Below are 11,567 nucleotides of genomic sequence, written 5' to 3' on the forward strand. Positions count from 1 at the left end.
GGCGACGTATTTGCCGCTTCCGGATACCGTAGCGTAGCTTGAACATAGGGCTACAAGATGCAAGTAGTGGTTGGATCCTACCATGGCTCGTGGGCCCGCTAAGAGAGGGTTACTTATGCTTGGTGAAGTAGCAAAACTAGCATGCTAGTAGAGGTATCTACAAGTCCCCGAAGTCTCCAAGTAAAAGGAGCTTCTTGGTTGGAGAGTTATAACTATGAAGTCATCAAGCATAAGTAACCGGGCGGCACGGAGTCCCTACAAGTCCCCGAACTCCGTAAGCAAGAAGGGACTTGTTAACCTGCACAACAAAGACAAAAAACAGGCATATGTAGAATGCTCGTTGCATTGGGCAACAAATGTGAGTTGCATTGATATGCGTTGGCATATATGAACGTATGGGGTGCGTGATACATGTTGATGTATACACGTGAATGGCGCCGAGTACGATAGATTATGACGTATAAATCGAGAACGCGTATGGTCGTCTGAGCATATGGATTGCATATGGTAAATGTGTGACGAGCGCAAGGAACGAACGAGGTTGAGTTTGACGGGGTTACGCTCGTGAGATGTAAGTTGCATGAGTGCCGCGAAGGTAAGCGTTTGGTTGTCGCTCGTATTAATGGAACGCGAAAAGAATTCAATTTGTCGCAATCGGTAAACGATAAATGGTAGAAAAATTCAATGTTCCATTAACGTGTGGTGTGTCGAGTAGACATGAGTGTAAAGCTCGAGAATTGCGGGGAAGGCATGAGCGGGAAACTCGTGGGTTGCCGGGAAGGCATGAGCGGAAGCTCGAGGGTTGCCGGGAAGGCATAAGCTGGAAACTCGTGGGTTGCCGAGAAGGCATGAGCGAGAAGCTCAAGTGTTGCCGGGAAGGCATGAGCGGGAACTCAAGGGTTGCCGGGAGGGCATGAGCGGAAGCTCAAGGGTTGCCGGGAGGGCATAAGCGGAAGCTCAAGGGTTGCCGGGAAGGCATGAGCGGAAAGCTCAAGGGTTGCCTGGAAGGCATGAGCGGAAAGCTCAAGGGTTGCCGGGAAGGCATGAGAGGAAAGCTCAAGGGTTGCCGGGAGGGCATGAGCGGGAGCTCGGGGGTGCCGCGAAGGCGTGAGCGGTAAGCTCGTGTTGCCGGGAAGACATTAACTGGTAGCTCGAAGGTGATGCCCTGAGGCATGAGCGTGACCGTTGCTAATTATGCTGGGCTGTATCTATAAGTCCCCGAAGTCCCCAGTCAAGGAGGGTTTTCAGCGGGGTTGATACCAAAGCGTGGCTTTGTGCCGTATTGCGAACATAATTAGTGCGAGTGCGTCGTCCATCTAGAATTGGTCGGAGCGAACGCTTTTGCCCTTTTCGGGTGGGCCCCTGCTAGGCCCTCCGATGAGTCCTCCACTCCTGGCTATAGACCTCCGGATGGTCGGAAAATTGTTTGATGAGGGGAGCTGCGTTTAAGCAGTGGGCGTTAGGTAGCGAACCTAATCTTAGATACCCAAGCGTCGGGGTTAACTGCCGGATCAATGGCTGCCGTGGGCTGTGTTAACTGGTCCCTTTACTTTTTTCTCGAAGGAGAAAAGCTTGACTGCAATGCCGCGTAGCGGTCATTGTCATTATGAGGCGTTGCCTTACCGCTTGGCAGTTGGTCGTAGACCATAGACTCGTAACGTTTGTATTTGTATGAAAAAATGACAAACAAATAGAGCAAGTAATAATATTTTGTATGAGTGTCCCATGTTTATTTAATTGGGTTGCAATTAAATAGAAGCATGGCACGTATGTATAGCATGTACTTGTAGTAAAGTTGCTAATAACATTATGTATTATTGTAAACTTGCTTAGAGATCGTTTGAGATCGGTATACGAAGCATGGCATATCTAGCATGTGAGGTCTAAAAAGTGTTGCCTGTCACGCCCCGAATTTTGAATAATTAAATTCAAATCCGAAAGGCGATAACTTAACAATAACAAGAAAACACATAGAGAAAATTTTTCAAATAAATTAAGCAACTACACAAATCGAACTCACAATGTCAATAATCACCCATCAACTCCAAACTAAAGTCCATAGTCGATGTTCATCCATTGACTTTGACTAAAGTAGATGATCACCCATCAACTCTAAATAAACACCAGATCCGAAGATCAGAAAACGGTCACCCACAGTGACTCCAGATCCGAAGATCAGCAAACATTTACAAAGAATCCCACATGACTCAAAATGTTACCCCAACTCAATTACTCTTTCAACACGACAAATCAACAAGCCCCTGATATAACGAATTTTCCACAAAGAGTAAACGCACAAAACCACATTCTGAATAATTCACAGTTCATACGCACATCACAATGTCACACCATCCATATATATATATTCCACATAAATATATATATACGTAATCATTCACGCAGGAATGACCACTAATACCAACTATAGTTTTATAAATTATTCCTCTCGAAAATCATTTTATATCAAAACCTTATTTTAACTTACCCATGAACCGTTGTTGATCAAGTTCATATATTTTAAAACAATTAATTTCATTTGATAGATACAATTTCTCATGCTAACAATTAAATCTACTAAAATAAAACTTAACTAATTATCAACCGAAACACCGTGAGATTTACTCACCTCTAACTCCAGCTGCGTCTTCACACAAATACCAAGACAAGCACAAAATCATCCAAACTCCGCTCACACAATTCCGTCAATCACCTAATCACATCAAGGTCACACTCAATACAACACAAATCACACAATTCACAAAACACAATTACACGACGATCCAACAGTCGGATCCTCATCCGAGACCATCCAACGTCTTCGGAACACTTCTACGAACAACAAATCAAAACTACAAGTCGATCGAACGGCCAAATCCTCACGGATCGAAAACCGAAACGAATCGAAAACCCTAAAACACTAACATGCATCAACTTTCTCCAAAATAACGTTATAATATATCAAAACGACCGTATCGATGCGTAGATGCATAAACTGAAAACAAAACACAAAAATAAGGCCAGACGCACCACCACACGCCGCCACAAGCGGTGGTTCAGATTGTGGTCAACCACGGCGGTCAACGCCGGATCAACCACCTCCGATGCCAAAGTAACCAACTACAAACATGTTCAAAATGAAGAGATGAGCCACTTTCATACCTGGAGCAAAGTGAGATTCGGTCTAGATCGTCCTAGATCAAGCTTGGAAGTTGGATCACTCTCGTGCGTCTGATCAGATCCTAGATCGAATCAGGACCATCGAAAAAGTCAAACCTTGATCTAGCGCTCTACACCCTAAATCGAGATGCAAGGCCTATATGGGGATGATTAGCAGGAAGAGGCAATCCCAGAACCGCGAAGAGATAGGCCGGGAAGTCGCCGGAGATCGGAAAACCGGTCGGATCCCGAAAGCATAAACTTTGGGCGCTCCGATCTGCTACTTCCGGCGAGGCACCGATCAACCCACCACCACAGGGAAGTCGGCGAGGCAAGGCTGAGTGTTCCTTGGCTTGTCACGTCGCAGGAGGTGGCCGGAGATGAAAGATCCAGTCGGGTCGGGATGCCGGGTTTCGCCTCGGGTCGGGTTGCGCGAAGGAGAGAGAACAGAGAGAATTCTGGGGAAGAAAATGGAAATTTCGGAAGTTTTGGGATTTATGAAAAAATCTCGGATTTTCTTATATTTATAGAAATTTCCCAAATTTCAATCGCTCATAACTTTCTCATACGAACTCTGATTCTCGCGTTCCACATGTCCACGAACTCGTATCAATGCGCTCTACAACTTTCGTGAAGAAAGTTCTCACAGAATCTAAACGTATAAAAAGTCAAACTTTGTGAACCCCCTAAAACGTGCACTTCGAATAATTATTCGTCCGAAAATAATTCCACTCCACCCTCGAACCACGAAATCGTACAAACGAACACTTTATTAATCCCAGGAAACATTTAGGAATTAATAACGAATTTCCGGGGTCTTACATTGCCAAATCTACGAAATGTTGTTGGCATACTCAAAAGTTTATGGAAGCATGTAAAAGCATATCAAGTGTGATATATTGTAGGCATGCTTAGAAGTAGTAAAAGCATGGCATTGGCATGACACTAGCTCAAATTGAAAGAGCGTAAAAGAAGATATAGTTACTTATCTTATGCCGAGTTGGAGGCTAGCGGAGTTGGAATTAGAATTGATATAAGTACCCAAATCATGTTGGAGTTGTCAAAGCATGACCGCTCCGTTGCTCCGGCGAAGTTCCTTAATAGAAGGGTGATGATGCTTTTACCGCTTGAGGGGGTGATCGGTGATTATGCCCCTTAATATAAGATAAATGATTAGTAACTTAATCATAAGGTTTCATGTAAATGTGTTGAAGTATAGCACGTGATGACTTCACGACATTAACTTTGATCTAGATGCTCGAGTCTCACAAGCATGAGAGAGTGTAAATTTGTATTTCGCTTGAATTGTGTGAGGCCAAAAGTAAGAATTAATTAACTTTCTGGACATGGCATACTGAGCTCACTACACCAAAAATGGTCTTTCACGGCCCACAATGTGCGCCGTAAAAGGGTATTTACGGCGTAAAACAGCAGGCTGTAAATGCCTGAGCCGTAAAAGACATTCCTTTTTAACGGCACGCATAATTAAGAGGGCCGTAATTGTGCATCCAAGTACGCCGTAAATGTACTCTCAACGGTTGTCCAATTTGATTTATAGAATGTCTGTACGCCGTGAATGTCCAAGAAGCACGCCGTAAAAGACTTTCTGACCACTTATTTACGGCGCATCTGGCATGCCGTGAAAGACTGTTTTTACGGCACACTTGGCATGCCGTAAAAGAAGTTGTCACCTATTTTTTACGGCCAAGTTTGCACGCCATAGAAGGTTTTTCTATCAATTTTATATGTTATTTATGACGCACATAGCCTGCCATAAAGTCTTTGTGACAGAGAGGTTTCATGGTGTTGCTCATAATCCAAAAATGGTCAATTAACATTTCATTTTGTAATCTTAAGCAAGAATAATAAGCTCAAGTACAGGAGAATCAACATATATACCATAAATACTAAAAAATGTTTTAACAAACTTGTCATATCCAATCTACTACAAACTAAGTACAATTAGTAGCAAACTTGAGTTTAAGAATATAGCATTACAAAATATACCGCATCATCTTTTGAACAACTACCAAATGCGGAATCTCTCGACTATCTCTCTAAGAAATTTATCATCAGTCGGAGTTCGTTAATATATACTTCAAAAACTGGAAGTCCCTATTATGAATGTAAAACACAGTTAAATAACAAAAGCAAGTACTCAGCAAACCATACATGTAAGAGCAAATGATCATCTAAGTTAAACATATATATATGAAGATATATGTCAATTTTCCAATAACAGTACCAAGTTTAGTTTCCCAATATTTCAGCACAGTTTTTCTGTAAATAGCGACTAGTGACATAAAACAAAAAAATAAACCAACAAACACTAAAAGATAGAGTATCCATAGTGCTTTTCCATACCTCCAATTACCCCAAAAGTAAAACCCAAGCTCCCAACTCAGCAAAGATATATGAACTCTCTAAAACAGATCCTGGACATAAGCTTATATATATTTATATACAACCCAAAATCTAGCAAAGAAAGTGCAGTTCTTTTAGACTTTCCAACAATGCAATAAAATTGAAAGCTAAATGAAAACCCAGATAATTTAAAATGAAGCTAAGAAGTAAGAGTCAGAAAACCAAAGAGAACAAAATTAACATTATCTCTGCATAAAGATATGGAAGAAAAAGATATGATATAATAAATTACCTCAAAGTTTCAAGACTAGCTAAACCAATTTGATGTATTTGATAGGCCATGCAATTGTACTTCCTTGAGCCATACTCAGTTTTCCAAACTCACTGGTTGGTCGATACAAAGCTATATCCTCAAAAACATCAAGAACCCAAACTTTCCAACATTCGTGGCCAAGAGGCACGTGATGGACCATTGCACTTGGATCCTTTGACTCAAGTTTTGCACTTGCAACAACCTCTTCTCCCATCTGAAACCAATTTAATAACTCAATTCTATTATGATCATTCTTAATACCCTTGGTCCTTGCACCTTCCTTTTCTATGCTCTTCAACCCCTCATCAACAGAATGTTGAACACTTGAGTTCTTTTGTTTACTGTGCCTGCTTTGTGGTCTCTCAGTTTCAGAATTTCGCACGCTCACACTTGTATTTTCCTTATCTTTTTGTTGTGAAAGCTGATTACCAGAATGTTGACCACTGGTACTTCCCTTTTATTATAATAATAAGGAAATCAATAACCTAATTAATGTATCATACAACTAATAACACAAAAAAATATATATATACTTTGTATCTTGAAGACTTACATGGTTATTCCCCCCTTTCTCTGTCCGTGCCAAAATAGCTCCAACCATCTCTTTCAATTGTTGAATCTCTTGTGATTGAGCAAGCAAGCATATTCTTTTGGTGAACATAACTAGTGCTAACGTTCATGCCTCCATATAGTGATATGTTACCTAGTGAAAAGAAAACAGGTACAGGGCATACCCAAGTGAAATGGACAACTAATAAACTAGTAGAAATGAAACAAAGGCATAGACTTTAGCCGGCCATCAACCATTGCAGAATCAAAAATCGAGACAATACATTGCATACCAATTTTTGACATACTAAAAGATTGTGTATTTGTAATCAAATATACCATATGCACCCAGAACTCCAAATGCATCCCAATTATTCATTATTAGACAATTCGACAGATTAAAAACAGAAAAAAAAAAAAAAAAAAAAAAAAAAAAAAAAAAAAAACTACAACTGCATGTCCCTCCCAGATATGCTCAACTACTTGTAAATCAATAATTTCATTTAATTTATTCCAAGGATAGCAATATCATGCATTGCCCAAATCAAAATAGACCCATCATGCTCCTCCCTCATTATTATGAGTTTGTCTCATATCTCTGCATGCATGTCCATTTAAATAAGAATTTCAGCAAACTATGGACCTCAATACAGCTAGCAACAATAAAACGAGAAAGAAAGAAACCCACCTGAAAGTTGAAAAGCTTTTTTTTTTTTTGTTTGTTACGAGAAAGTTGAAAAGGGTATGGCTCTCTTGTTCCTCTGGTGACTGCAAAGCCCCGCTGAGGCAGCTCAAACCATCTAGCAAGTGATCTTGAGCCAAATCGCAAAAAGATAGAAGAAATCAAAATCCCACCTGATGAGAAAAGATAAACAAAATAAAAAAGATAGAAATCTTACCACTGGGCAAATATAAATTTCATCATTCAATTCATAATCCAAAATCCAATCTGATCATCTATTTGAATGAAGAGAACCAAAACTATAAGTAATGTATGAACGAAGTAGATGTGTGTGTGTGTATATATATATATATATATATGTATGTATAGTGCAGCGTACAAAAATTGAAAGCTACAGCAATATTTTCATATCATTATATATATAGTGCAGTGGTATATATATATATATATATATATATATATAGAGAGAGAGAGAGAGAGAGAGAGAGAGAGAGAGACACACACACGTGATTATACCTACGTGGGAAGTAGGTAATTATGAATCTAGTGCTGTGCATATATGCCAAAGAACGGCAAAAACTTTTATGCCTATACTTATACACAGCATGCATCACCATCATAAAGATGGTAGTCTGAAAACTCAACAACAACAACAAATTGAACACCTTCAAAATTTGCACCAGGAAAAGAAACGGCATGCTTGATCTCAGTTAACCTTTACAACAAAGTTTCTAGTATCCAACACTTCCAGTAATCAACCATTTACTTGAATCAAATCATCATAAGCATTTTTTATTCTGGTTTTATGGGACTAGAGAGGTGGCTTCATTTTTGCCTTGCAGGATTTCGAAGACAAATAGCTCAGAATATAGAATAGAAAAAAAAATGATTAAATACACATGGGAAGAAATTGAGTAACAGATATTGCCTTTTTATTGGAAATGAGCAAAATGTGTCAATCCACTCGTGCCTTCCGTAGGTATTATTGCCTTCTCTGTTCAAAAAACAATATTACTGATGCCACAGATGGGGGAACAGTTCATAAACATATCAGATAACATTTGGCCAAATGTGAACCATCATACCACCTTCTTCATGTATTCAAAAAGGTTGGGATATTTACTCTGTTCCCCTGGTAGTCCTCCATATTTCTAGACTGGACTTTACATTCAACTTAAAAAGACTTCTGTTCTCTGAAAGAAAGAAAGAAAGAAAAGAACGAAAGATAAAAACAAAAATAAAAAGGGTTGTCAGAAACTCATATTGCCTATTGTCCTCAAGCCAATTACCATTTATCTCCATGGAAATAATTAAACACAGATAAACTGATACTATCACATGGCAGACTCAGATCAGAAGCCCCATTATGTGTGACAGGTTAGATAAGACTCGCTTCATAAAATTATAATTGTTCTGGTTTTCTTTCTATTTGGGGTAACAGGCTAAATAAGACTAATTAACTAATTGCATATACATGAGATGCATGGTTTTAGCATCACCACATACAAGCAAACACAGGCATTCAATGCCACTCGTGCAATCGCTGTCCAATAAATTGATTATCAGTGAATCAATTTGTGATTTTATATGCAAAATGATCAGGTGATGAGTTGGTATGCTGGTGTGGGAAGAGACACTGCATAAACATTGCCAAGGGAACATTTAGATCCAAATCGAAATCATGTTACCTCTCACTAGTGAATGGGCTGGATGAGATTCCATGTTCCCCTTCCCAACCATATATATTAAGCAGCTATAATGGAAAGCAACTCATCAACCTAAGTTGTAAAAATAACAACATCTACAAGCTCTTCCATCCTTTTTCACAAATCAGAAAGAAAAAATGGCTTCCCCCACTCGCTCTAACAGCTTCCCCTCCAGGGCACACCCTATCATTGAAGAGGCTAATGAACAAATGTGCAGACTGAGGTCTTCTGCTGCCACCTCAACATCTTCATTATCAATAAGCCACCAAGTGGTCTACAAGACTTGCATGAATGTGTTGAAAGGTTGCTTCAGTTGCCCCTCAATCAACAAGCTTTAGCACAAGAGAAACATCAGAAATGCACTAATGTGCTATTAGATGGTTCTCTCAGGCTCCTGGATGTCTGTAGCACTGCCAAAGAAGCCTTGCTGCAAACCAAGGAATGCTTATAGGATCTTCAATCTATCATAAGAAGACGAGGATGCGAATCTGGAGTACTTACAAGTGAGGTTAGGAAATACTTGACCTCCAGGAAGATGGTGAAAAAGATAATCCAAAAGGCAATGGTCAATACCAGATCCACTTTCAATTCCCTCAACAAGGAGACTGAATCTATTTCCATTGTTAACATGTTGAGAAATGTAGAAGAAATTACTCTCACGGTGTTTGAATCATTGTTGTCCTTCATCTCGGGGCCAAAGGCATCAACAAGCTGGTCATTGGTATCCAAGATGATGTAGTCAAAAAGAGTAGCTTGTGAGGAAGAAGCAGAAATAAATGAATTCGCAGAGGTGGACGCTGCATTGAAGTCACTCAAGAGTGCAGACAATGTACAGAACCAGCTTAATAATCTAAAGTCAGGCATCCAAGATCAAGAAGAAGGACTTGAGTGCCTATTTAGGCAATTGATCAAAACCAGAGTCTCCCTTCACATGGAGCTATTTAATAAACCAAGATCAGTAATTGAAAAGCAAACACCAGCTAAGATGAAGATCACTTACAGGTATGTAGACCAAGCAAACTCCACCCAAATCCCCACCAACCTTTCAGCCTAAGACAAATATATGAATTCCATTAGTACTCAGCGTTAACTCCCCCCAAAATGGGATTCTTTTGAAACCATTAAAATGATAGGAATCCCATAAACCCAAACCAAGAATTAATCAATCGTGTCTGAAGCAAAACATAATGAAACCATACTAAGGATATTAGAGCACGAATTCACCTTGGGCAACAGAATTGCAGTCTCTCCTCTTTTCCCCAATTCGCTACCTCTGCTTGATCCCTGTAATATTGAACACAACTCAATAGACCCAGAATGGGATTTGATTCCCCGAAATGAAACAGTAAAGTCCCATTAAAGCTTAGAACAGTCAAGACTAATCAAAATTAAACTCTCAAATGTAGGTACAGATAGTCAAACCAACAAACCAGGCAAACTAAGCAGACAAGAAGCCTTCCCACAATTCAAAAGATGAAAGCTGAAACAATAAGTGAAAAAAATTGTACCTTGATTTGGCGAGAGAAAAAAACCCAGATAGCAACTGAGCAAGACAAGGCCAAAGTTCTCAACTTTCTTCAAATGGGTTTCAGAAACTTCAAGACCCTGATTCCGGTGGCCCGAATCTCCGAGAGTGGTGATCATCACTTCAATGTTCTTTAATTTGGAGCTCAATCGATCCACGACATCTCGATGACAGGAGCAAAAAACATGGTGGTGGTGGGAGGTGGCCGGCGACTCGGCGGTGGAGCAAATTCATTGAATGGCGACTCGGCGGTGGGAGGAGACATGGAGACGGTGGAGTGAAGAGATGGAAAATTCAGGTCTGTCGGGGAGAGAGAAAAGTTTTGTTTTATGAAATGAAAAAAAAATAGAATTAGAAAGTGTAGAGGGAAGAGATGGGGGGAAATAGAGGGGAAATAAAAACTTCGGTGAAAATTTCGCGCCTTATACTTTTACGGCACACATTAATGCATGCCGTAAAAGACTATATTAAAAGCCACATTAACGGCCCACATTCTTGCAAGCTGTAAAAGATAACACTATTACGGCGTGTATCTAATGCATGCCATAAAAGACCAAATGAAAATTGACATTAACGGCGTGCATTATATGCACGCCGTAAAAAACTATATCAGAAAGGGTATTAACGGCATGCCGTGAAAGTGCGCCGTAAATGTATGTCTATTACGGCACACATTGATGCACGCCGTAAAATGTGCGCGGTAAAAGAGTCATTTTCTTGTAGTGGCTTTGTATGATATGAGGAGTCATAAGAAAGTGGCTATGAGACATATACGTGTAACAAAGCTATTGATGCTTAATTGCAAGTATGAAAGTGTTTGGGGAAAGCAAATATTTGAAATGCTATGAAGCATAGACGTGTCAATTAAGTATATGTGTTGAGGCATGACCCATATCAATTGATCATGTAATACCCTTACAGAGCATGTAATCAAGTAGTTTATGCCACACAAACTGAAAATATAATTGTAAGACCAAGGCATGCAAGTTCAACGTCAAGTTTGATAATGCTTTAGGCAGATAGGCCAAACACCAATTAAACGTGTACATGCAAGTTTGCAAGGAGCAATATATTTGTGTAGCTAAGTAGCTAGATCGTCGGGTTGCCCACTGCAAGGTAAGCCTGGAAATATTTAGGTAAGGTACATGCATATCCTTAGCACAAGTGGTAATCAAAGATATAGCTAAGTAGCTAGATGGTCAGGCTCAGTGCCGCTGCACATATAATATATACGGAAAAATTCATCAACGGTGTCTGGACACTTAGGGGACT

General features: G+C 39.9%; 1 long non-coding RNA gene across 3 annotated transcripts; it reads right to left on the minus strand.

The window, feature by feature from the left end:
• Positions 1-5,032: 5,032 nt before the first annotated feature.
• Positions 5,033-10,654, minus strand: LOC133740678 (uncharacterized). 3 transcript variants are annotated; one of them, XR_009861370.1, is made up of 7 exons: positions 10,279-10,654; positions 9,995-10,054; positions 9,771-9,820; positions 7,071-7,237; positions 6,387-6,980; positions 5,813-6,287; positions 5,033-5,271 (listed from the first exon to the last, which is right to left on the minus strand). It is a non-coding gene; the product is annotated as an uncharacterized LOC133740678 (long non-coding RNA). The 3 variants fall into 3 exon arrangements; XR_009861371.1 differs by having other exon boundaries at positions 6,387-6,536; positions 7,071-7,194; positions 10,279-10,649; XR_009861369.1 differs by having other exon boundaries at positions 6,387-6,536; positions 10,279-10,648.
• Positions 10,655-11,567: the final 913 nt, after the last annotated feature.

The sequence above is a fragment of the Rosa rugosa genome, chromosome 3 (genome assembly GCF_958449725.1).
Source record: "Rosa rugosa chromosome 3, drRosRugo1.1, whole genome shotgun sequence".
Classification (NCBI taxonomy): Eukaryota; Viridiplantae; Streptophyta; class Magnoliopsida; order Rosales; family Rosaceae; genus Rosa; species Rosa rugosa.